Source organism: Neofelis nebulosa, chromosome 13 (assembly GCF_028018385.1).
Source record: "Neofelis nebulosa isolate mNeoNeb1 chromosome 13, mNeoNeb1.pri, whole genome shotgun sequence".
NCBI lineage: Eukaryota > Metazoa > Chordata > Mammalia > Carnivora > Felidae > Neofelis > Neofelis nebulosa.
The window spans coordinates 15084300-15109356 of NC_080794.1; the positions used below are offsets into that span (position 1 = coordinate 15084300).

General features: G+C 42.0%; 2 long non-coding RNA genes across 2 annotated transcripts in view; one reads left to right on the top strand and one right to left on the bottom strand.

Annotated features, from left to right (window-relative positions):
* LOC131492627 (uncharacterized) overlaps window positions 1-3627 on the bottom strand; it is a 36343-nt gene extending 32716 nt beyond the window's left edge. The window contains exon 1 of the long non-coding RNA XR_009252193.1: window positions 3421-3627. This is a non-coding gene — a long non-coding RNA (uncharacterized LOC131492627). The remainder of the gene's footprint in view (window positions 1-3420) is intronic.
* The window catches only part of LOC131492629 (uncharacterized), a 121648-nt gene that overhangs the window by 81061 nt on the left and 15530 nt on the right, over window positions 1-25057 (top strand). The window lies entirely within an intron of this gene.

The following is a 25057-nucleotide window of genomic DNA, read 5'->3' on the forward strand; positions in this document are numbered from 1 at the left end:
TTTCAGATATTACAAATGGTTTTCTGGGATAGATTTGTACATCATGGAAGAAGAACATTAGGTGAATTTAATTCTCAGGGAGACAAGAAGATCCCAGAATAAATGGCAGTATTTAAATAATAAAGGTTAGCTTGTACATTTAATGAGTATTATTGATGAAAGTACATAACGATGATGGTAAATGCCAACCCAAATCTTCCCTTTAGATTAATAAGTCTTACAACATACTGAATTCAAAGTAAATGATAAGAGAAGCTTTGTTTTGTTATTAATTCAAAAACATTTAAAAGTTAGGTTTTATGGCTCTGTAATAATGGCTTGCATTGTTAGGATGTCATCAGTTTCACTGTCACAGTCAAGATACTAGAATAACATGGTGGAACATCAGTAGATCAGATTGTTGTTGTCGATGATGATGCAATTGCTGTTTTCCAAGCCATACTCGGGTAATCCAAGTTTACTTTTTGTAGCATGTAGAAAAAGGTAAGTAGCCTTTAGGTGCACAATACCGACCATGATTGACTTTTATTTTCTATCTCAAATGTTGGGTTTCTCAATTCAATGTATTTTAGATACACTTCTTAAATGATGAAAATATATTGAAGATATGAATTAAACTGTCGATTAATTTTCACTAATTTTCATTTATTTTAACACAACAAGAATAAATAACAGATTTTAGTCTATTTAATTATGACTGGCATTAAGAAATTAGTTCTGGCACATTAGATAACAAGTGAGGTGTGTTCAGACCGTAGAGTTTCCCAGTTCAGGCTCTGGAGACAGACTGGTCCCGTTTCCAGTCTGACTCTCTTACTTAGTAGCTAGTATGGACTCAGGAAGCCACTTATACCCTCTAGCCTTTGCTTCCTCTTTAGCAAGTTGGGCCAATAATGTGTGATTGGTGTCCCTGCATCCAAATATCTCCTGAAGAATAAATGGAGAGTGAGTTCTGGGGCACATGGGTGTCAGGTTCCAGGTGGTGTTAGGACCCAGGTGTGTCATATTCCTTCTGTTGTTTGAGCATCCAGTCTTTCATTTGATTTTACAAACAAATTCCCTTTCTCTATCAACAAGTCAAGTGTATGATTTCTTTTCTTTTTTTTCTTTTTTCTTTTTTTTTGGTCATGAAACAATCTGATTTGTGATCACTTATGTTGATGATCTCCCCATAGTCAGCCATTTTACTACCTAGGACTATAAACTGGGCAATTTACAAAGATGGGACAATGAAGCAAACATCTGGGAAGCGTGAAAAAAGCAAAACCACTGTTTCCCTGAGAAGGTGAACCCCTGACAAAATCCTAACATAGCAGAAAAAAATAGGCAATTTGACGAGCCTGTTTCGAGGACACACTGTTGTGTACCGGTAGATTGATAGTGTGTGGGAAAGAGGAGTATGCGTGCTGTTCTCCAAGATCCATCACATGGAGGGATAATTGGGTGAATTATTTCATCTCCATTTCATTCCTTTTTGCTCTTTCTTACAGTCCCTTTATAGTTTAGTCTCCAGGTCCAACTTCTTTCCCTTGGGTTGTATAGTATCTTCAATAGGGCTTTCTTACAATAAATTAGAATGAAAAAGTTGTAACAAATTTCCACAGCTACCTTTGAGCAAGTAATTTTTCATATCGTATTTGATGAAGATATGTCCAAAGTGTGATTTAGTTTTTATATCTATGGACCTGAAACATTTTTGCTTCTGCAGTTTGTTCTGTGTTCATGATGTGACCTGAATACCACCCTGTCCCAAATCACCTGCTCCAAGTAGTCTGCCCAGAGTCTCAAATCAGAAGATGTACTATTCCTTTAATTGATGTCTGAAGAACACTTAACAGAGAACTTTATCTGAAAAGAAAAACTTGCATTTTTTCCATGATCATGCTTGAAAATTACATATGGTAAAGAATGATTGAGATAAAAGGCAATCTCTCCTAGAAAATCACTACAAAGAGGGGGATAAAGGAAAGAAGAGAAGGGAAAATATAACAAATATGTGTTAGGAATCTGGAGGTAAAACACAAGGTGATGAATCTATAATCATCAGCATCAATTTTGAGAATACTAAGGATACTGTGTGGCCTAGAATTACTTAGGACAATTTAGCTAAATATTTTAATTCAGGCGTATGTGTACCAGGTCTCCAGTACAGTTATGTCTTCAGCCAGTAGTTCTGAAAGAATACACTGAATATTAGAGGCTTGGAACTTAGGAATTCCTATTTTAAATAAATTCCCAGATGATTATAGTGTGCAACGAAGTTTTTAAATCACTTCCCTAAGCTGCCTAAAAATGTTCCAGGATGATTATGACCAAGTTCGACTCCAGATTGTAGACATCTATAATAGAGAACTTTTTAAATTCAGCTTCTTCAAATTTGTTGTTTATTCTAACATTTATACCACTTGTGTCTGGAACCATGTGAGAGAGAAATAATGCTTGAGAGAAAGCAGGGTGGTATCATGTTTTAAATTATTGTATATCCTCAACTGTGGCCAATTTTACCATTCTGTGTCTTTTTTTTTTTTTTCATAGACACCCAGGATTAAAAAGTACAATAAAGATCCTCTGTTCATTTCTTTTATTTTTAATTTTTTTATAATGATTATTTTTGAGAGAGAGAGAGAGAGAGAGAGCGGGAAGGGGCAGAGAGAGGGGGAGACACAGAATCTGAAGCAGGCTCCAGGCTCCAGGCTGTCAGCACAGAGCCCAACGTGGGGCTTGAACTCATCAACTGTGAGAATATGACCTGAGTCGGACGCTTAACCAACTGAGCCACCCTGGCGCCCCTCGTCTATTCATTTCTTAACGAAAAAAATCATATATGGGCACAACTAGTTTACCATAAGGATAGTCATCACAGATTATTTATAAAATGAAAACTCACAACCTAAATGTCCTACTGTGGGGGGAATAGTTAAATATGAGAAGGCACAAGGATGGGATAATATTCAGCCAATTCAAGCTGTGTTTTATTTATTTATTTAAAAAAATTTTTTTTAACGTTTTATTTATTTTTGAGACAGAGAGAGCATGAACAGGGCAGGGGCAGAGAGAGAGGGAGACACAGAATCCAAAGCAGGCTCTGAGCTCCAGGCTCTGAGCTGTCAGCACACAGTGCGACCCAGGGCTCGAATCCATGAACCCTGAGATCATGACCTGAACCGAAGTCAGACGCTTAACCAAGTGAGCCACTCGAGCACCCCTAAAATACTCTTGATAGTAAGCCTCCCCCAGATATTCCCTATTATACTTCTGCCCCTGTAGATGTCCTCAGTGTGTTTTCTTATCCTTCAAGACCTCACCAAAATGCCTTCTTGAAAGAAAGTCCCCATTTCCCACAAAGTTAGTCTTGCCTTCTTTCGTGCGTTTGGATTACTTTTCGTATAGCAATTATCATATGTCATCTTGGTTGCCTACCGTTTCCAAAGTCACCCCATAAGGTGGCGGTTAGTTTCTCAGCACTTCTCAGGTTTCCGTGGACTGGGGGGGGGAGGTGGGGCGGTCGGGCACTTCCTGCGCCGAGTCTGTCGTGTGGTTGCAGACAGACGCAGCCCGCCCGGGTCATCTGGGGGCCGACTCGGCGTGACAGGTAACAAGGCGTTTTCACGCTCCATGGCGCGTGCAGAAGGCGAGGCGACGGGAACAGATGAGGGCCGGCCGGACACTTCCGCTTCCGCTTCCGCTTCCGCTCGTGTTTGCTCCGCGAGGCCGGCTCGGGCTGACTCCCGGCGGGAGAGTCTCAGGAGAGGTGTGTTGGTCAGCCAGGGAGTCGCCTCCTCCGGAACTGGAGCTCCCCACACGCGCGGGCGGACGCTGCCACGTTCCTCAGGACCATCCCCTCGAGTCCTGGAACCGACTTCTGCCGAGTCCTGTGGGCCCACGGACCCAAAGGGAAGGGCGTCGGACTCCAGGTCCGTGTGACGAGCCGCTCGCGGGCGGCAAGGCGCGGACGGGCCGTCGTGGGGATCCCCCTACCAGGCGCGCAACAGCACAGAGTCCAAGTGCCCGCAAGGATTTGAACCGTCGTCTGATTCAACTTTCTCATTTTCATGAAGACAAATAATAAAGGGAAGGGCGTCGGACTCCAGGTCCGTGTGACGAGCCGCTCGCGGGCGGCAAGGCGCGGACGGGCCGTCGTGGGGATCCCCCTACCAGGCGCGCAACAGCACAGAGTCCAAGTGCCCGCAAGGATTTGAACCGTCGTCTGATTCAACTTTCTCATTTTCATGAAGACAAATAATAATGATAATGAAAGAACCGGAAAGATGAAATGACCTCCCCCTGATTAAACATACACGTTCGCCTCTCTTCCCTTCATGATCTCACTCCCTCCCCCCCCAAAAGTGTGGTACGATTGTTCACAGCCTGACACACGACAGTGCGTGAATGACACATACAAGCACTTCTTAAATGAGTAGGCTGTGCACCGGGAGACCGCTTCAGCTGGCCCGCATTGCATTTTGAGGAGCCAAGAGCGGCAGGCCAGGCTTCCTACCTGGGCTGCATTGGCCCCGGAACACGTGCACTTTTGACCGATTTAGCTGCTGTTCCCTGTTGTGAAATCAACCCAGGTAGACTTTTTGAAAATAGGTTCTCCTGGCTTCACTTCTCAGAATACATCCTGTTTTAAGAGATTTAACTTTGGAACCCTGAAAATGATCTACATACATTAAGCAAAATTAAATCAAAGTGAAAATGAAAAGCATTCCTAAACACAGAAAACAAAATGAAATAAATAAACTTTCTGCATGGAGTTGGTGACAGAACCAAATGGGAATTACTTCAGACTACTTTTAAAGCACAGCAATTTGGCTGTACGTTTTTACTGGGATATATGCTAAGAACAAATAACTTCAAAACAAAACCAACATAAAACTTTTTTCAGTAATTATGTCATTGGTGATAATTTTGTCTTGTTATTCTAATACTATTTGGCATGTGTAAAATGTATGGCCAACTAATCTTTGACAAAGCAGGAAAGAATATCTGGTGGAAAAAAGACAGTCTCTCTAACAAATAGTGTAGGAGAACTGGACAGCAACATGCAGAAGCTTGAAACTAGACCACTTTCTCACACCATTCACAAAAATAAACTCAAAATGAATGAAGGACTTGAATGTGAGACAGGAAACCATCAAAGCCCTAGAGGAGAAAGCAGGAAAAAACCTCTCTGACCTCAGCCGCAGCAATTTCTTAGTTGACACATCTCCAAAGGCAAGGGAATTAAAAGCAAAAAGGAACTATTGGGACCTCATCAAGATAAAAACCTCTTCACTGCAAAGGAAACAACAAAACTAAGGCAACCAAGGGAATGGGAAAAGATATTTGCAAATGACATATCGGACAAAGGGCTAGTATCCAAAATCTATAAAGAGCTCACCAAACTCCACACCCAAAAAACAAATAATCCAGTGAAGAAATGGGCAGAAAACATGAATGGACCCTTCTCTAAAGAAGACATCCAGATGGCCAACAGGCACATGAAAAGATGCTCAATGTCGCCCCTCATCAGGGAAATTCAAATCAAAACCACACCGAGTTATCACCTCACACCAGTCAGAGTGGCTAAAATGAACAAATCAGAAGACTACAGATGCTGGCGAGGATGTGGAGAAATGGGAACCCTCTTGCACTGCTGGCGGGAATGCAAACTGGTGCAGCCACTCTGGAAAACACTGTGGAGGTTCCTCAAAAAATTAAAAATAGATCTACCCTATGACCCAGCAATAGCACTGCTAGGAATTTACCCAAGGGATACGGGAGTGCTGATGCATAGGGGCACTCGTATCCCAGTTTATAGAAGCACTTTCAACAATAGCCAAAGTATGGAAAGAGCCTAAATGTCCATCAACTGACGAATGGATAAAGAAGATGTGGTTTATATATATAATGGAATACTACTTGCCAATGAGAATGAAATCTGGCCATTTGTAGCAACGTGGATGGAACTGGAAGGTACTATGCTAAGTGAAATAAGTCAGGCAGAGAAAGACCATATGTTTTCACTCATATGTGGATCCTGAGAAACTTTTAACAGAAGACCATGGGGGAGGGGAAGGGAAAAAAAAGTTACAGAGAGGGAAGGAGGCAAACCATAAGAGACTCTTAAATACTGAGAACAAATTGAGGGTTGATGGGGGGTGGGGGAGAGGAGAAAGTGAGTGATGGGCATTGAGGAGGGCACCTTTTGGGATGAGCACCCGGTGTTGTATGGGAACCAGTTTGACGATAAATTATATAATTAAAATTTTTTTTTAAATTTTTTAAAAATTTAAAAAGGATAAAATTGTAAATGATTATGTTAATATCATTAGGAATCAAGATTTTCATAATAAAAATTTTGAGAAACAAAAATCCTGTATTAACAAATTTGAATTTGAAATTATTAGTATAACTCAAGATATATACTCATATAAAAGTGCATTTCTTAGTTCTATCCTGGAAAATATCCTAGAACCAATAATGAATGATTATTCAACTGCAGTGAGTACCATTCTAATGCACAACTTCCAATCTCTAAAAACCATTTTCTCCTAAATCCAGTTAAGGATCCTTAGAAAAATGGTTGATTTCAGGACTGGGACAGGAAATGTACAAGATAAGCCTGGAATATATTGTGATAACAGAGCAGGGAAAGGTATCAAAGAATCCTGACCTCATGGTCATGTCAGAAGAATCAGGAACCATCAAGAAGTGTATCCTAATAGCCGCAATTGGGACAAATTGAAAATAAGTAAGCATAAGGACCAAAAAATCAACAAAATAATCAACTGACTAATCAACAAGAACCAGATTTGGTGAATTACAGCCAAATGTAATTTTTTCAAATGTCATGAATCCATAATTACACTTTAAAAAACCTCCTGGACACCTTTGGTTCCTGACTAGGGAATGACTTATCATTCTGAAAACAGCTTACATTTTCTGCACAAACTTTAGATCAAATAGATCAAGTAGATGAGAAAAATCTTTTCTCTTTTAAAAATTATCTCAGTTAATAAAAGAAGAGGTGATAAAGGTAGTGTATCATTTTGCAAACTATGAAATAATTTACTAGGCAAAAGCAATGATGATCAGTGGCTCATAATAACATAAAAAGTGTTGAAGTCAGACATTACACTCCACCCAGTAAGAGTACACAAAACACCCAGGAAGTAGTTCTACCCTTCAGTCTGGTCAGTCCTGCAGACTTAATGACAGTGACATGGAATGCGGGGGACAGAGGAACATGCTAAACGGCATCACAGAGTTGCAATCTGCAAAATACAGACGCTAAGAAACTCAACAGGAGTGCTCATCCTTAAACATGCCTATAAATTGCCCGACGACCTTGTTAAAATGCAAAGTCTGACAGTAGTTTGGGGTGGGATTGAAATTCTTCATTTGTAATAAACCGTCAGAAGCTGTCAGAGTTGGTGGCCCATGGACTGTACTTTGAGCAACAAGGCTCAAGGTAAACTTAATTTCTTAAGGGGGGACAAGAAAAAAAAAAAAAAGGAATGACCTATGAATTCAAAGTGCCTCCAGAGACGTAATAATCAAATGCAGTCTACTACACCTTCCTCCAGGTCCATTAAGCCAATCAATGTAAAAAATTAAGGTAACAATAGTCCGATATTTGATAATATTAAGGAATTATTGTTCATTTTTTTAGGTGTGACAATACTGTTTGGTTATTTTTTTTAAGTTTTTATCCTTCTGAGGTACATAATTGATGGCAGGATTGATGTGATCTTTGGAACTGGGTTCAAAATCATCCAGAGTGTATTTTTCTTGGGGGAGACATAGTGGAGAAGGGATAGGGATTATGAGTTCATCATTTTAATTTCTCTGCTTTTTAAAAAAAAATTGAATGTTTATTTTTGAGAGAGAGAGAGAGCACGCAGGCCCACGCAGGCATGTGAGTGGGGGAGGCAAAGTGAGAGAGGGAGACACAGAATCGGAAGCAGGCTCCGGGCTCTGAGCTGTCAGCACAGACCCCAATGTGGGGCTCGAACTGCGACATCATGATCTGAGCTGATGAAGTCAGATACTACACAGGCTGAGCCACCCAGGCGCCCCTCTCTGCTTTTTTATGTTTGAATTTTTCCATAAGAAAAGAAATTTTTAAACTGGCTTTGAAAAATTAATGGACACATTTTGGAAATATTCCAGTTATATTTTTAGTATCTCCCTAAATTCTTCACTGATTTTTTATGTACATGTGAGTGGATGACTTTTCTTGGCCGGTCTGTGGTTTTTATACATTTTCAAGGATGATTGAATGGACAGGAATACTACTAATGGTATATAAATTCAAGAAACGATCTCTTTGGGAAACTGATAAATTGAAGACAGCCATTTAGATAATCATTGTATTAGAATCCATTTCTTGCTCTTCAGTCAACATTTTGAAGCAGATTTCCTAGCGGATAAAGTAGCCTATCTTAATGGAAGAGCGCCCTCTGCTGTCTCCACAAGAAATGTCACCACAAATGAACAGATACTGTGTCCTTGGTATTTTACCAGTTACCACTAACGGCAACTGGAACATATAGTAATAATAATAACAATAATTATAACAAGAAAAATTAATGTATTACATAACAGTAGACTTTTAAAATAACTGTCATGGGGATTTAGGAGAAAATAAAAATAGGGTTTGTGTTTAATTTTTCCCCATCTGAGGCCGTGATGTGTGATCTACTATTTTTAAGCTCATGTGATTCTAATGTTATTTTATTTTATTTTATTTATTTTATTTTATTTTATTTTTTTTAATTTTTTTTCAACGTTTTTTATTTATTTTTGGACAGAGAGAGACAGAGCATGAACGGGGGAGGGGCAGAGAGAGAGGGAGACACAGAATCGGAAACAGGCTCCAGGCTCCGAGCCATCAGCCCAGAGCCCGACGCGGGGATCGAACTCACGGACCGCGAGATCGTGACCTGGCTGAAGTCGGACGCTTAACCGACTGCGCCACCCAGGCGCCCCTTTATTTATTTTATTTTTAATGTCAGTGTAGTTAATCCTGTGATTCTTTATCCCAATTAAAAACACTTAATAAGACTCACATAGAGAATTACTTTTTTCCACTTGAGATAAATGTTATTTTTTGGCAAGAAGAGTTAAAAACAAAAAATCTGTGTGATAGAGTTTTTGTATTTTGGTTCCAGTTCTTTTTTGCTAATTCATTTATAATCTCAGACAGTGTAAATCAATAAATATTTATTAATGTCTGTCGGTCTCCTTAGGCCTTTTCAAAACATTATACATAATTTGAAGGGATAGGACCTAGAGGCTTTTGAAGAGTTCTGTGGTGGTGAAAAACATTCTTCAAAACAGTCTCTCTTAGGGGGCACCTGCATGGCTCATTCAGTTAAGCATCTGACCCTTGATCTTGGCTCAGGTCATGATCTCACAGTTTGTGAGATCGAGCCCTGTGTTGAGCTTGGTGCTGACAGTGTGGAGCCTGCTTGGGATTCTCTCTCTCGTTCCTTTCTGTCCCTCCCCTGCTCATGGACACATGCACACTCTCTCTCTCAAAATAAATAAATATGACAACATTTTTTTAAAAACCAATCTTTCTCAGGAGTCTGATCGTAAAATAGATTAGACTTGCTCTAGTTCATCACAGACCCACTGACCAAATCCAGCCCACTACCTGTTTTGGTAAATGAAGGCTTGTTGGTCCACAGCCACTACCATTTGCTTATAGCTGAAATCGTAAAAAAAAAAAAAAAAAAAAAAAATGAAGCAGTGGTTTTTAACACATTGAATAGTAAGCACCTGAGAATGATCTCTGAGAAACTAGAAAAATCTAAGCAAGCTTTAAGATACCCCCAGCTTGCTGACTTGAGAGAGTTTACAGGTTGAAATACAGGGAGAGAAAAGGAGGTGATGCCCCGATTCGGGGAGACAGACCTGGAAGATGAGGGGGTGCGGGCATCCATACCAGGAAAGAATGCCAAAGCAGAGGGCCTCTCGCCAGTGTGTGCTTGCGAGGATTCTGCCCAAGACAGGGAGAGAACCGTGTGAAAACCTTAGAATGAACCATGCCTGACACACAAGCCTGACAGCAGTGTCTGTACCGACTAGTGAGGCTAACACTCCCCCCCCCCCCCCACCAAAATCCCACCACTCATTATTCACGGAGCTTTGGGTACTCTTCAGTAAAGGTGAATGATGTGCTCTAGACCAAGCCCTGCCCCGGTCCCACATAAAAGCCAGACCGGAAATCACAAACTATTCCAAGTAACATAACTGGATGCTAGAATAATATATGCCACATTTCAGCCAGTAGTTTCTAGATAATCTGTAGTCATGGGAAGAATCAAAGGAGAAATTAGATAATATTTTGAATTGGGTCATAATGAGAGTGAAACATTTAAATCTGTGGCATATGGCTAAAGCAATTCTAATAGGGAAATGCATAGCCTTAAAGGCTCATAATGGAATGGAAAAAGGTACGGCATATATTATCTATACACTAAGAAACTAGAAGTTAATGATCAAATTAAGTTCAACATAAGTAGAAGGAAGGAAATAATAAAGAGTAGAGAAATTAATAGTAAAAAAGCTGAAAAACAAAGGAGAAAATTAACAAAGTCAAAAGTGGGCTTTTGCAAAGATTAAGAAAATTTATAAATATCTAGCAAGAAGGTTTAATATAACAAGTGAGAAAACACAAATTAGCAGTATCAGGAAGGAAGGAAAGAGGGATATGATTATTGATTTCAATAGATATCGAAAGCAGAAGGGATGACTATGAACAACTTCATGTCAATACGTTTTCCAAGTTAAATTCCTTCAAAAATAAAAGATAACAAAAATAATACCAGATCCAATAGGAAATTGTGAACAGCACTACCAAAGACAGTGAATTTCCTATTAAAATTTGTCACTGAAGACAATTCCAGGCTCAGATGGTTTCACTCATGAATTCTATTAAACATTAAGGAAGAAATAAAATGACACAAACTCTTCCAGAAAAGTAGAATAAGTAACACGCCCCAGTTTATTGACAAAGTCAGGATAACCCCAACATCAAATCTGAATATACTATAAGAAAATATTCCTCATAAATACGTTTGTAAAAATTATTTTAAAAAATTTTTAATGTTTATTTATTTTTGACAGAGAGAGAGGGGAACATGAGTGGGGGAGGGACAGAGAGAGGGAAACACAGAATCCGAAGCAGGCTCCAGGTTCTGAGCTGTCAGCACAGAGCCCGACGTGGGGCTCGAACTCACGAACTGTGAGATCATGACCTGAGCTGAAGTCAGACGCTTAACTGACTGAGCCACCCAGGATCCCCTGTTTGTAAAAATTCTTAACAAAATATACCAAATGTTTCCAACAACCTGTGACAAACATAGCATATCGTGGCTAAGTCATGTTTATCCCAGAAATAAAGAATAATAAAAAATAATAAATCTGTATTAATAAGTGGACAGTAAAAAATCAACTGGTGAAATCCACTACCATTAACAAACTAGAGAAGAAAAGCAATATACTCATATTAATAGATTTTTAAAAATCACTTAAAAATTCATTACTCTTTGGGGTGCCTGGGTGGCTCAGTCAGTTAAGCATCAGACTCTGTATTTCTGCTCAGGTCATGATCTCATGGCTCGTGGGATTGAGGCCCACATTGCGCTCTGTGCTGACAGCACAGAGCCTGCATAGGATTCTCTCTCTCCCTCTCTCTGCCCCTCGTCAGTTCTCTCTCTCTCAAAAATATTTATTAGTTTTGAGTGTACCATCAGCACAGAGCCCGAGGCGGGGGCTCAAACTCAAGAACTGTGAGATCATGACCTGAGCTGAGGCTAGTTGCTTAACCGACTGAGCCACCCAGGTGCCCCCCAAAATCCATTACTCTTTTATGGTAAAAACTCTAGCAAACTCAGAATAAAGAAGCCATTATGCATGGAAAGCAATAAAAATCCTATAGCTGCCATCAGCCTTAATGGTGCAGCATGTACAGTTTTACCACTTAAACTAAGAAGGAGTTAAGGATATCCCTTCATTTTACTTTTATGGAACACTTTCCTAGTCATTGTAATATATCAAGGAAAAGAAAAACCAGGCAAAAGTATTGGAAAGAATTAAGTACACCTTTCTCTATATCAGAGAAGACATGATTTTTAAAAAAATGTTTATCTGTTGAGGGAGAAAGAGAGAGAGAGAGCAGGGGAGGGGCAGAGAGAGAGGGAGAGAATCCCAAGCAGGCTCCACACTGTCAGTGCAGAGCCCTACGCAGGCCTCAATCCCACAAACCGTGAGATCATGACCTGTGCCAATATCAAGAGTTGGATGCTTAACCAACTGAGCCACCCAGGCGCCCCTGATTTTGTTTTTACATAAAATATACTGACATGTTTAGAGTATTATGCCAAGTGAAATAAGTCCGAATAAGACAAATATCGTAAGGTTTTCTCATACGTGGAATTTAAGAAACAAAACCAACGAGCAAAGGGAAAAATAAGAGAGAAAAGCAAGAAACTCTTAAGTCCAGAGAATACATTGATGGTCCCCAGATGGGAGGTGGGTGAGGGATGGGTGGAGGAAGTGAGGGACGTTAGGGAGTGTGCTGTTGTTGCGATAAGCGCATGGTGATATATGGAAGTGTTGAATAACTGTATTGTACAGCTGAAACTAATACTACCTTATGTTAAGTAACTGGAATTAAAGTAAAAACTTTAAAAATATTGACACGTTTAGAAAGTCACTAGAAGTAAATAGGGTGAATCTTCAACCACTCACCTTAATGTAAACTAGTGTTTCTCTGTAATGAGCCCTGATTGTTTTATGTATACCCATTCCAACAAATGTATGAGGTAGATAGTATTATTTTTTCTATTGTGTAGATGAGGGAACAGAGGTGCAGAACAGGGCCATCCCATTTCCCTGCTGGTGTTGGGGGCGGGGCCAGTGGCTGGTAGACCAGAAGGACAAGTAGGAGGGCTGGTGGTTCCCCAGGCGGTGTGCAAGAACAGGGGATTGGCACCAGCCTCACCTAGCCTGGGAGCCAAGCCAAATCTTTTGGGTCTCAAATGCTCCTCTTGCTGGGGGAGGATTGCAAAGCATCCCCTGGGTACAGCCTCCCGGGACATAACTGCTGAGGGGTCTAGGTCCTGTCCTGCTGTGGTTCAGCCCCCACCGTCCTAACCCTTTATATTCCCGGCCAGCAGCACCCCAACTTGGCATCCAGCACTGTTCTTACACTCTATTCCCAACAAGAGGACTGGGAGGGGACATGGATGCTGGTCCTGCTTGTTGCTTCTTGGCAAGGAAGGCCCCCAAGGCTGTCGTTGGGGGCCAGAAAGGAGTTTTACAAGCCCGAGCCTCATAACTCATGGGTCATGCTCATCTTATACGTTCACACATATCCGGATGTTCCCTGATACCGACGCGTACACACATACACACACACCCGTCTCCAAGCACTTGGACCTGACACGCACGGACACATCCTCCACTGGACGCACAGTCAGGATACACAAACACAGGCACAGATGTGCAGCAGCAGAGACATGATGCCCCCTCCCTCTCTGCCTCCCAACACACGTCACGCGGACATAGACACACTCCTGAGATGTAAGTGGGCACAATCACAGACTCTGTGACGTTGCGGTGAGAGCAAGGCCACATCTGTATTTTCACTACTTTTCTTAGAATCTGTTTACACCAAATTGGGGCTGGGCGGAGAGCAATCCTACCAATTTGTGCAGTTTCTTTGGATGTAATTTGGTGCTGGAAAGAAGCTAACTCTGGTTCCTTCCATTAGCACTTAATAGCTGGAGACAGCCTTCCCTCAGGATTCAAAATGTGGATGTGACTTACGAGCTCTCACAAACCGTGGTGCTGTGAATTTCAATCGCCAGCAACATTGTGGGTGCCCTCTGTTATCAGTTAGGGTTCCACAGGGAAAAAGAACAGTAGGGACTATATTAAGGAATCGGCTCATGAAATAGTGGGACTGGCAAATCCATAGTCTGTAGGGCAGGCAAGAGGCCAGAGACAGGCTTGAGGTAGAATTTCTTCTTCACTAGAAAACCTCAGTTACTCCTCTTAAGGCTTTCCACTGATTAGATGAGGCCCACCCACGTGATTGAAGGTAATCTGTTATCTCCTTAAAGTCAACTAATTGTAGTTGTTAACCACACCCACAAAATACCTTCACAGCGACATCTAGGTTAGTGTTTGATTAAATAACTGGTTACAGTATCTTGGTCAAACTGGTGCATAAAACTAGCCATCACACCCCTTGACTCCAAGATAGACAAAGAGATGTGCTACCCAAACAAGGAAGCCACTAGCCAGGTGTACCTGCTGAGCCATTGGAATATGTTAGTGCAAATTGAGATGTTGTACATGCAAAATGCACACCTTATTTGAAGATGTTATAAGGAAGGAATAACTGAGAAATACCAAAAGAATAATGTGTTTATATGATTATGTGTTGAAATGATAATATTTTGAATACTTTGGGTTAAATATAGTCAAAGTTAACTTCACATGTTTTTTTTTTTTTTACTGATTTTATGGGGATTCTAGAAAATTGTAAATCATACATGTTTCTAACACTGTTTATAATGGACAGTGAGTATATACCTCCCTATATATATTTCACTGTATATATGGTACATATATATACCTCACTATACATATATATAGAGCTCATTATATGTTATCTCACTACATATATATACATATATACAGAGGATATATATATATATATCTATGTACATACACCTCACTATATATATTCCTCATTATATATATATTACCTCATTATACACACACACACACACACACACACACACACACACACACATATATACACACACACTATACAGGTACACACACCTCACTATATATACCTCATTATATGTTATCTCACTATATATACACATATATACACCGTGTATATATACACACCTCACTATATGTGTATACAACTTATTATATGTTATCTCACTATACACACACATATACACAGTATATACACACACACATACACATGTGTATATATGGGTGCCTGGGTGGCTCAGTTGGTTAAGCATCCAACTTCGACTCAGGTCAGGGTCTCACAGTTTGTGGGTTTGAGTGCTGTGTCAGGCTCTGAGCTGTCATCCTCCTTCAGATTCTGTGTCTGTCTCTCTGTCCCTCCCCTGCTCACACTGTGTCTTTCTCTTTCAAAAATAAATAAACATTAAAAAAGTTTAATATATATAGTATATGTATAGTATATAGGTATAGGTATAGATATATGCATGTATATATATATATATACTACATATATATATATATATGCACATACACATATATATATATATATACACATATGTATATATATATACATGTCTAGTGCCATTATAAGTGCACATTGTAAGGGAATATAAGTACCATTATACACAGAATGATTACTTGAAGTTCCACATATGGAAATGGGAAATGAAAAAAGATTTTGAGCAAATATTGCTGAAACTGCTGGATATCTATGAAGAGAGATAATCCATATTGAACTCTGTCACACATTATCACCAAAAATTAATATTGATATAAGACCAAAATATAAAAGCTAAGTCAATGAGGTTTTATAAGGAAACAGGAGAGTACCTTCATGAAATTGGAGTCGGCAAAAATGTCCCAAGTATAATCAATCCATAAAGAAAAAAGGGAAAAAGTGGATAAATGGATAGATGACTTGTCCTCAAGAGTGAAAACTCTGCTCACCCAAAGGCAGCAGTAAGAAATGAGGAGATAAGCCACAAATTGTTAGAATACATTTGTAAAATTTACCTGAGAAAAGAGTTTTCGCTAGTATATATAAAAATTCTTACAACTCTCCAATAAAAATTCAGAGAAATAACAAAAATGGGCTAAAGACTTGAACACGCACTGAGGAAGGATTACAGGTGTCGATAAACACGCGACAAAGTGGTCGGCCTCATGGTTCATTGGGGAAACACCAAGGAAGACCACCATGACCTAGGACCCACACCTCTGGGACAAAGGCTACAGTTGACACAGCTGGACACAACAGGGACCAGCACAGACATGAGGAAACGGGGCTGTCGTACTCTGCCGGGGATAAAGCAGATAGGTACCCTGACTTTGGAAAAGGGTAAGATCTTTTTTGGCCGTAACATCTTCTTTGGCCTCTGGGGATCAGGGGCTGGAGGATGTGGCAGAGAGGGACGCCCCCCAGATTGGTGGGGTCAGCCCATCCTGACGTGTCCTGTGAGCCTTAGTGGTTTAGGGGGCAATGCCTCTCCTCTCTCTGAGCTCCCACTCCCACGTCTGCACATGGGGCTCACTGCTCTCATGAACAGAGTAAGTGGGGTTGCCTCACTTGTCTCCTGAAAATTTCTGGAAGCATGTGGCTTTTCCACCATGATTTTAAGCTTCACTTATGGGAGCGACTTGCAGAGTCCACAGAGTTCACTGTGCATCACCATGGATTGGCCAAAAATGGCCTCATGCCTGAGTCGCCTCATTCTCTCGTTCATTCATCCATTACACAAACACTACCAGCTACCTCCCAGAAGGAAGGTCTATGCTTGCCTCATTGCTGATAACAGTTTTCCTTGAAAGGGAATCCAGAAGCCGTCATTCTACCCTTTTATCATCTCATTTATCAAGTTATTCTGGATACCAAATAATACAAACAAGGCCGAACACACCATCCCTGAGCCCTCGGTTGAGAAAACCCATCTGGGTTTTGCCCCATCTGACCACTTCACCCTGTACCACCTGGAGTCCCCTCCCAACTCCAGCCCACCTGGGTGGCCTCAGTGGCAATGTCTGACTCCCCTCTCTGGGACGGGCCACATGTGTGGCCAAGTCCCGGGCGATGTGCTGTTCACCTGGGGTGGCAGGGGGGCTGGTGACAGGTGGCAGTGAGAGTGGGGAACGAGGGTCCGTGGCCCGGGAGCCGCCACTTCCTGGTCTGCCCACGTCCTGCACGGTTCTGAGGGAAGACTTAAGACTTGCTTTCTCTGTCTTTGGGTTTTCAGCTCTTCCTAGTTTTCAATTCCATACTTCCACATTCATTGTTTAAAACTACAGTAAGGAAAGGAAACATACTCTCCCTGTGACAAGCTCTTGGAGTTGTGCATCTGTCTTCTGATTTTCAGAGCTCTAAGACGTTCAGGGCTAGCCTTTCCTGTGCCTCTCACTCTGATTCATCTGTGTTTCCTGGTGAATATCTAACGTTGTTAGAAACGCTTCAGCTGTTCGATTCACTTTCTCATTCTCCTTCCTTTTTTGAGTTCTTCAGTGTTGAATGATGTGGATTTTCCTCCTTGAATAGAATTGGCTTTGTCCTACAGACCATAATGGTTAGTGTGTTCATTGTTTGTACTTTCCACATCTTGTGCAGAATTTTATTTGGTGGCTCACTGGATCTACAGGCTATTTACGTCTCTGAATTTCCCAGGCAGTCGTTGCTTTTACTTCAGATTTTGTTACTTCTTTCTAATTTTTTTAAAAAGGGGGATTGTAGAAAATGATCCCCAGTGCAGTATTTTATCTTTCAAAGCAATTTGAGGATCTCTTTGTAGTTCAAAATGGTGAATTCTGAGGAACGCGCCATGGTTGTCCGATCTTAAAAATTTGTTCAGCCTTTGTAATAACAGTACTCTGCGAGTCTACATCCTCAAGAATTAAACCACCGTAATGGATTATCTGCTGCTCAGCAGAGCACTAAGTGTGACATAATTAAGAATAGCTTTGTCCTTCCTTCATTCAAATGTGCCCTCAAAGATCACTTCCACAAACATGCACAGGCATGAAAGATTATGGCCAGGCCCTGTTTCATGCACTGGGGCCACTTGAGGGGGAGAAAAGAGTGGTTCCAAGGTGGGTGTGTGCCCCATTTGTGGGCAGTGGAAAGAGGGGCTTTCTGGACTGAGAGAACATTGTGCATAATGGATTCGATAGGCCTCGGTGGGCCACGTAAGGAGAAGCTTAAGTGAGGAAAGAAAGAGCCCAGGGCAGAGTCGAGCTCTTCATTGCTTTGGGACTACCTGCCTGACCCTCAGAAGGCATGGTCTGCCCCGGTGGCCTGGTGCAGGTTTGGTTCCAGATGGAACCCAGAGCAGACTTCTCCATGGGGTGGTGTGGTCCAACTGGCCGTGGTGGCCCTGGTCACCTCTGTGTCAGACTGGGCCACTGCAGGGGAGCTTCGTCCTGCTGGGGATGTGTGCCTTTGCCAAGCCCAGGAAACGCTGGAGCATTTCCTGCCAGAAGCCCCTGACAGTATGAGCTCAAGTCTCACTGTCCATGCTGCAATAGTTCAAGCATTCACAGTTCTCGAGCTTTTAGGCAGAATTGTATGGTCATTCAAAGAAAGGCTTTCTGCAGAGGGAGATGAGGGACCTGCTGGGAGCAGTTCTGCATGAGCCGTAGTAAAACGTGACACTCTTAACAAGCCTCATCCTAGGTTTGGAGGAAGATGAAAACTCAGGAGGAGCTGGTGACCTGGATGTGTCCAAACCTGCAAGAAGGAACGTCGTATGCATTATGGTAAAGGCACAGGGCAAGGGAAAGACCTCCATGTTCAGACCAAGAGCAGCCTATGTCTGAGACAGCAAGAAGGATTCAGCCTCCACACCAAGAACAGAAAGCTGTTGAACACGAGCGCGAGAAGCTAATACATCCTCAGAACATCTTCCAGCAGCTGAAAAGAGACTCAAGGTCCCCGCCATGATCTCCATGGCCTGTGTGAAGTGTCAGACATTATCTCTGTAGGAAGATTGGCTTAGGATCGAAGAAATGGCAGTTTCCCTGGAAGGTGAGGACATGGATGAGAATAGGGAATTAGGGGAACCATGGAATGGAGAGCATGTCGAGGACCAGGAAATGGGATTCAGGAGGAAACCAAAGTATGCTGCACCATCAAGCGTGCATTGAAACATTCGGGTTAGAGAGAAAAAGCAGTACCACGGCAATATTGCCAAAGAAGGGAAGAAGAGAGCCCACCTGACAGGTCATCACACAGGTGCCTGACCCAAGAAGCCTCCGTGGAAAGGGAGGATCAATATTTTGAGGGAAAAGGAAATGAAGTGAATGAACTACATCACCAAAGAGAAATGGAGCATCTAGGGGTATTACCTGTCAAGGCAGACTTGACCTTAGCAGGAGGTGGGAAGTTCTGAAGCCGGCAGCCTAATAAGTCTTGAAACTGAAGAGGTAGACACCTAACAAAAGCAATTCCAAGGTCTTGAATTACAGCTGGAGAGAAACATTTCTTCTCATCTGTGGCAGATTCTGATCCTGGAAGGAAGAGCTCCTGATGACTGGTGGAGAGCTGGGAAGGCTGAACAAAATTCATTGTCACCAGACAAGAGGCGAAGACCTGAGACAAAGAAGTGGAAGAGTGATTCAACTCCAGCTTCTGGAAGTGGATTCTCGTGTAATTGGTGACCCCAGTGGAGCATTTGGCGAGAACAATTGCTTCCCTGCTCTCTGTGCATGGGATGCCACTTCCTTTGAGATGGGACTTGACTTAACTACCTCTTTCACTCCTCCTCTCCCTCCATCTCCTTCATTTTGTTGTCCTCCTCTCTTCCCCAATGAGAGGTCTTCTGTGAGTCTCCATGGGAAGTGTCCTCTTCCCCAGCCTCATTCAGGAAGGCTGCAGGCACCCACATAAACCACCTTCTCCCCAAAGCCCAGTTGTCCTCTTTTTCATCTGCAGTGACCTTTTGTTCTTCTTTCCTGGACACTGCCACCCAGAAAATGGACATGTATCACCTCTTGGCTTCATTCAGTCTCCATGCAACATTAGCAGTCAAAATCCTGAAAGATCACAATAATCATTTCTTATTTTATCCTCAGAATATCTTTGACTTCTCCATACACTTATTTTTAGGGTAGAAATCTCTTTTTATGCAAGTGGATTTACTTTCGTTTTGCATCTTGATAGTAGTATACATTTTGGGATAGATTTGGAAAACTGAGATTATGTTATCTCATTGTATGATCCTCTCTAGACAATGTAAGTAGTGGTTTTTTTATTTGAAGAGTTATCCTACTGTTCTTTCAACAATGTGGTATTATCTATGAGCAGTTTAGCCCACAAAGAAATTTGAAATAGGAACGTATTTTCTCTGTCAACGTTTCTGTCATCAGCATTATAAGACAAAGGTGTAAACTCCTTCATGATCTCAATAAATTATGCTCAAATTAAAGACTGACATGTGGGTAGACTGAAGAGGGAAGCCAATGAAGTAGCGAGTATGTAGGACTGGACCCATATCTATTGCTCTGTGTCTGTGTGAGCCTCTGGAAGAGGCCAGGCTAGTGTAGACATCCAGTGAAGATGGGAGTGGGTCAGTCCATAACTCCTCACCTTTGCCCCACATCTCTAGGACACCTGGGCCACTGTGGCCCTCAAAGTAATCATCTAGGTGATGGGTGTGTCCCAATGTCACTCTCTTCACAATGCGATCTTTAGGCTTACATGTTGGTGTCCCTGGTAGCATCTTGTGCCAAGTACTGAGGTGTCTGGGAGTAGGGTGTATGGAATAGCTCTGACCAGCAGCTAGTTTGACACAAGATCAAACCTGTCCCCAGGTTTGGCAAGTAGGGAAGGTCATGAAGGGTGCAAGGATGGAGCCTCAGGTATTTAGGCAAAGAGTTTTTGTCTGAGACAAGGCAAGTCCCACCGTGTAGAACAGGCTAGTCTTTGCTCATCTGGATCCTGGTCCAGAGACGCAACCATTTTGAGCAAAGAGTCTGTTGGTTCTCAAGGGATTCATGCCTCAGATCCTTGATATCGGTGTGATCAAGGTATGTAATGGGGATCTAGAACCTACAGGTCATCTGACTGTCACTGTGTCTCAGGTTCTCCACCTTACATGGGACCAACATTTAGAACTTGCTACCAGTGGTCCTGAAGATTCCACTAGGAGTCAAGGGTCCCCTGGAAACCAGCACATATCCAGAAGTGGGCAGTAGTCCATATTGACTTCCCTAAGGATGCACCTCTGAGCCAGGCACCAGGCAAAAAAGAATGGGAAAGCACTAGGGTATTCCCAGAAAACAGAAGCAGCATGAGGGCTACACACTGTGCCTGTCAAGCCATCAACTTAGTGAAACAGAAGATTTTGGTGGGGGCAGGGATTGTGGGGGTCCCAGACTTGGGGGCCCAGCACCAACTGGATCTTATACCAATACACTGCAGATACTGTGTCTCTGCCTGACAGTCCACCATTAGAGAGTGTCCCTTCAGCACAGATTCTCAGGAACAGCACCAGCTGGAGGCAGATTGTTCTGGTTCCTTCCTAACCCCATGCCTGAGGTAGTCATACTTTGTTCTGGTTCCTATATTTGTTTATATCACCTGCTCTGATCTGGTTGTTTCTTCCTCGAAGGCAGAGAGACCCATCTCTGGGCAGGTCACGGGCCTTCTGTGGCTACCTCCTTATGTAGGTGACCAGTGAGAGGGGGGTAAAAGCTTAGCCAGTCACCCTAAGGCCTGGGATGTGGTCACAAAGGTCATGAGGGTTATTAGAAGCCAGGCTGTGCTGTGTGCCCTGTGGACGGGTAGATGACTGGTCTCCACATGTCCTGTTGGGGATAAGTTCTATCTCATTGCCCTTTAGCTTCAAGGAGGGGCCAGGAGAAGGTAATGGTTCAGCATCACCACCAGAGAAATCAGCGTGTAGGGCTTCATCCCTGTCTCAGCCACTGTCCAGACGCGACTGGCTTCCCAGCCAATTCCCTCACTTTGAGAAGCCTCCCCTGTTGTGTGTAATCAATGACGGTTTTGTCTGAAAATGACCAGCAGAGGGCAGCATATACCAGGTGCTTCAATTTTTCTCTTTTCACTTTTTTTTCAATATATTCAAAAAACATAGGCTCTTGGCACTATGCGTACAGGCTGTGCACATGATGGGGGTCATGGCGAGCCAGGCCTCCCTGGCCTCTCTCATGGGTCTGCTCTTTCAAACTCAGCCTTCATGTCTGTCTGTCTGTCTGTGGGCTAAATCCTAGAAATGCATAAAAAGGAGGGTTCTTCTTTCTCCTAGGATGAGATCTGAGCCCCTGTTTCTTTTGGACAAGTGTGAGGACCTCCCTGGATTACCAAGGGCAAGTACGAAGGACACAAGGTTTTGTGGGATACCTCCCAGGATGGCCCCACTGGGCTCCTCACCATCTCTGTCTGCAAAGTTTGCCAACCAAGACCACAGGTGGGGGTGGGGGGAGTGGGGGTGGAATTTAAATCCTTATGAAGGAGAAGTCGACCCTGTCCACGGCACCTCACTAGGGCATGAGAGTGGTGCTGGAATGGAAGGGATCCTTTCTTTCTGTTCCTTGATGCTCTGGGGAGTTATACCTGCTGGCCGTGATTGATCAGTCTAACCTAACCGCCTATAACAGTGATCAAGTCTGGACAAATTATTCCTAAGAAAGCACTTCATGGAAGGCACTGCAGAGTCATTCAAATTAGCCAGATCCGGGGCGCCTGGGTGGCGCAGTCGGTTAAGCGTCCGACTTCAGCCAGGTCACGATCTCACGGTCCGTGAGTTCGAGCCCCGCATCAGGCTCTGGGCTGATGGCTCAGAACCTGGAGCCTGTTTCCGATTCTGTGTCTCCCTCTCTCTGTCCCTCCCCCGTTCATGCTCTGTCTCTCTCTGTCCCAAAAAATAAAATAAACGTTGAAAAAAAAAAAAAATTAGCCAGATCCTGGAGGTGATACCTGTGGAAAGAAAGTGCTAGGATCCAGGTCTCTGAGTGTGCAGTTGTTCAGCCAAGAAAATATCCCAATACTCAATAAATATTAAAATTTTCCAGTTTCCAAAATGACACATCCAATTGAAACTCTTCTCCATAAAGTCAACCTCAAGGTCAGATGACTTTGCGGTGAATTCTATCAGTCTGAAGGAAGAAACAATCTTACACCAAGTCTTTCAGAACACAGAGGAAAAGGGAAGAGTTGGTGATAAATTGTGGGACGCCAGTATTTCCTGATACCCAATGTCAAAGACAGTGTAAAAAGCAGAATTATAGACCAATGTGCTTCATGATCATGGTCAAAAAAATTCATAAGAAAATATATTGATTTAGCAGCATATTGACAAATACAGAATATCATGACCAAGTGGCATTTATAATAGCATCAATGCAAGTTAACGTTTGCATGTCACACTTTGAAATCAATATATTCACTTAATCAGGGAGAGATAGAAAAGAATCATTTCAATAGATTCTGAAAAACCAGTGACAAAATTTATGATCCATTCATTATTTTTTTAAAAAATCTTAGCAAGTTAGGAATAGAGGACAATTTCCTCCATGTAATAAAATATGTTTGTTAAGAAACTTAGGCTAATGTTATTGGTGACACATAGAAAAATTTTGTGCCTGTGATTGATAATAAGGCCAAGAAATCAGCTCTTCCCACCTCTATTCAGTGTTGGGTATGGGATCCAGTATGTGCAATATGGTAAAGGAAAGAGAAAATGAGTGAGAATGTTGGAAGGAAGAAGAAAAACTTCTATTCACCAAAGGTATGAGTTGATATGGAGAAGTCCTAAGGAATCTTTTTTTAAGAGTACTAGAACTAATCCTTATATCTAGCAAGGTCAGAGGGTACAAGGACAATGTACAACAATCAATTTATACTTTTGTATTTTAGCAAATAATAATTTAGAACACAGAAGAATCAATATAGTTCAATGTCAATTCTCAACACACTAGTCTCTAGATTCAACTCAATGTTATTTATAACCCTAGAGAAATTACCAGCTTACTCCATAATTCATATAGGATGCATTAGGGGAGGACTATACTATATGATTTCATGTGTAAAATTCATGATTTCATGTATAGAAATACAGGAATCAAGATAATACTGAATTGGCATCGGGACATAGAAGTACATCAGTGAAAAGGAATAGAAAATCCAGACATCTACCCAGTTTCTATAAATGGGACATTGGTTCTCCAAGTCAATGTAAAAAGACCTTTAGTGGAGAAGACAAAGTCTTTTCAACAGAGATTGCTGAAACTTCTCAGTATCTCAGAAGAGATATAATCAATCCTGACCTCTGCCACACAGTCATGTAAAATTAACTCAGTTTTATGACTGAATATAAAAGCTACGTCAATAAGCTTTCTACAAAAAACAGGAGCATATCCTCATGAAATTGGAGTAGGCTAAAAGTCTTGGTAGGATATTAAAACCAAAAACAAAGATAAAAAGAAATGGGTGCACTACCTTTCACTGAAAATGAAAACTCTCCTCAACAGAAGGCACCAGTGGAGAAAATGAGATGAGAGAAACATTGTTAGAAAATATCCATAAAATGGGGCGCCTCCGGGGCTCAGTCAGTTGAGCATCTGACTTCAGCTCAGGCCGTGATCTCACAGTTAGTGGGTTCGAGCCCCGCGTTGGGCTCTGTGCTGACAGCTCAGAGCCCAGAACCTGCTTCAGATTCTGTGTCTCCCTCTCTCTCTGCCCTTCCCCTGCTCCCACTCTGTCTCTCTCTGTCTCTCAGAAATAAATTAAAATTTAAAAAAAAAAATTAGAAAAAAGAAAATATTCATAAAATTCATCTGAGAAATGGCTTATCCTAAAATATATAAAACTTACTGCAGGGGCACCTGGGTGTCCCAGTTGGTTGAGCATCCGACTCTTGATTTTGGCTCAGGTCGTGATCTCACGGTTATGAGATTTAAACCTGGGTCAGGCACTGTGCTGAGAGCACAGAGCCTGCTTGGGATTCTCTCTTTTCCTCTCTCTCTGCCCCTCCCCTGCTCACTCTGTCTCCAAATAAATAAATATTAGAAATACATATCTTGCAAAGAAATAAAAAAAAAAAAAAGTAGGCATAAGACTTGAAAGGAAAACGTACAAAGGAAAAAATACAAAAGCTCAGTAAGACAATAAAGTAATTAGCACCATTTCTTATCAGGGAAGTAGTCATGAACCACAGTGAGATGATACGCACCACCTCAGGCAAAAGGCTGCAATTAGAATGAACACAGCAGGAATTAGCCCAGACACTGGAAACCGGAACTGCCTTACTCTGCTGGGGAGAAAGCAAGGGGTACCACC